Genomic DNA, 2,647 nt, shown 5'->3' with positions numbered 1-2,647 from the left:
GCACTTATCCTAGGACCAGAAGTCGATATAAACGCACCTTCAGAAGTAATACCAACCAACACCAAATCAAATTATAATAGAGATGCTAGAAACCTAAATACAACCATGAACGAAATTTTCAGGAGACGAAACATCTCATGATTGCCTTCAGCCAGCGTGGGGCTGTTCATGAGGTGGATACGGATCCGCGTACATTCGGCACTCAGTGATATATATATATATATATATATATATATATATATATATATATATATATATATATATATATATATATATATATATATATATATATATATATCATAAAGAGACGCAAACCTGGGTAAAGTATATTATTTCCCGACCAGCAGGTACCGTGTTTGACCACTTGGCACCAAACGATAACTTGTATTCCGGAATCCAGAAAAAGAAAAAGATAACCGATTTCACTATATAGGAAAAGTACCTCTTTGACAGTTCTCCAGGCGGCCGCGCGTTCCACTGCATGTATAGCCAAAACAGTTTATTAAGAAGTGGAATGATTTACACGGGCCTCTGCGGTGGCTGAGTGGTTAGCGTGTCGGCCCCGCATTTGCCGCGTTGTGGATGATGCGGGATCGAATCCGCCGCTACCACCTGGAATTTTTCAGTCACCGCCGAGTGGCCTAAGACCACCAACATCCTGTCCTGGCGGCGGATGCTCAAACGGTCGTATCTCAACATTTGGTCCTAAATCCGCCATTGTGGTCGCAAGTGCTGCCCCGTGCGATGTTCAAAAAACGTCCTAGACGCCATCTTGTGACGTCAGGTCGCCCCTCAGCCTGACTGCTCGGGAGCGGGGCTAGATCCGACCAGTTTCCGTCCTAGCCCGTCGCCATTAAAGGAGTGTTTCCGCCTCATCCACATCTCCACCTCTATACACAATATAAGGTACGTGTTTGCACTTCTACTTAGGTATAGCTTTACATTAAGGTGGCAAGAGTCACAGGAACGCCTTTTACGCATGATGTGAGGGTTAGTTGTGGAGATTTAAGTGTAGCCGATTTAGGCGGTGGCTTGGTTGGCATACATCAATATTTTTTAATCTCATGAAGCTCTTATAGCCTCCATACATGTGTATAGCTTTATTTCAACGTGACAAGGTTCACAGGAACGTCTTAAACGCATGATGTGTGCATTAGTTGTGGAGATTTAGGTGTAGCCAATAAGGCTTTGGCTCGGGTGGCTTGGATTAATATTTCTTATCCCATGCACCTGTAATAGCCTTCATACATGTGTATAGCCTTATTTCAACGTGTCAGGGGTCACATAAAGGTCGCTCATGCATGGTTTGTGCATTAGTTGTGGAGATTTAGGTGTAGCCAATAAGGCTTTGGCTCGGGTGGCTTGGATTAATATTTCTTATCCCATGCACCTGTAATAGCCTTCATACATGTGTATAGCCTTATTTCAACGTGTCAGGGGTCACATAAAGGTCGCTCATGCGTGGTTTGTGCATTAGTTGTGGAGATTTAGGTGTAGCCAATAAGGCTTTGGCTCAGGTGGCTTGGATTAGTATTTCTTATCCCATGAAGCTGTAATAGCCTCCATACATGTGTATAGCTTTATTTCAACGTGGCAGGGGTCACATAAATGTCACTCATGCATGGTTTGTGCAGTAGTTGTGGAGATGTAGGTGTAGCTAAGAAGGCTTTGGCTGGGGAGCTGTACTCATATTTTTTAAAGATGTTTCTTTCTTTATTATTATTGTTATTTGCTTTACGTCCTCAATTTATTTTTAGATAACAGCATCATTGATATTTCTTTTCCTTTTAAGGGCCATTTAATTAGGTTACAATTATGTGTCTTAAATAATTACCGTATGTTCTAGTCCTGTCTAGTAATGTAGTTATTTCTGTGTTTCACAGATGGAGCTTGTTGCGGCATACATTTTCAATCGCAGACTGTGCAGGGAAAGGAGATATCGGGACCCACTCAACCCACTACATGTCAGTGATGAACACCTGTTGCAGGTGTATAGATTTCCCCGTCAAGAAATCATCAGGCTCTGTGATGAGTTTCGCCCCCACCTGGAAAGGAGAACCAGGAGGGCACATGCACTCCCAACACACACCCAGGTTTTGGCTACACTAAGGTTTTTTGCGAGTGGCAGCTTTCAAGGTGTTATTGGAAACGGTGTTGGAAATGGCCAATCAAGGGCCATTGATAAAGTAACTCGGGTACTTTGTGAAAAGGCCAGTCATGAGATAAAGATGTCAACCACAGCAATAGATATTAATAGAATTTTTAAGATAGTTTTCATGCATTTCATAATGATAAATAATGCATTAATGAATTTTCAACTTCACAGGAGACACTGCGTATCCTCTGGAGCCATTCCTGATGACCCCAGTTGCACGGCCGACAACACCTGGGAGGAGCGCTACAACAAGTCATCACAGGACAAGATGCGTTGTCGAACGGACCTTTGGGATCCTCAAGTCAAGGTGCAGGTGCCTACATAAGTCAGGAGGAAGTTTGCAGTATGACCCCAAGAAGACTATGAAGATTGCGACTTCTTGTATGCTCCTGCACAACTACTGAGTGGATCGCTGCAGAAGAAGTAACAGTTCAGCCTGTGAGAAACAACAGACTGATTCCTGGTCAAGTTGTCAGGCAGGAATTTATTAGA

At 43.1% G+C, this 2,647-nt stretch overlaps 1 long non-coding RNA gene across 1 annotated transcript; it reads left to right on the top strand.

Annotated features, from left to right (window-relative positions):
* Positions 1-299: 299 nt before the first annotated feature.
* On the top strand, positions 300-2,391 carry LOC126995040 (uncharacterized). Its single transcript, XR_007749840.1, has 3 exons — positions 300-906; positions 1,884-2,093; positions 2,327-2,391. It is a non-coding gene; the product is annotated as an uncharacterized LOC126995040 (long non-coding RNA).
* The last annotated feature ends 256 nt before the right edge of the window (positions 2,392-2,647 follow it).

This window comes from Eriocheir sinensis, unplaced genomic scaffold, assembly GCF_024679095.1.
Source record: "Eriocheir sinensis breed Jianghai 21 unplaced genomic scaffold, ASM2467909v1 Scaffold965, whole genome shotgun sequence".
Taxonomy (NCBI): Eukaryota; Metazoa; Arthropoda; class Malacostraca; order Decapoda; family Varunidae; genus Eriocheir; species Eriocheir sinensis.
This window is presented reverse-complemented; position numbering and strand designations above follow the sequence as displayed.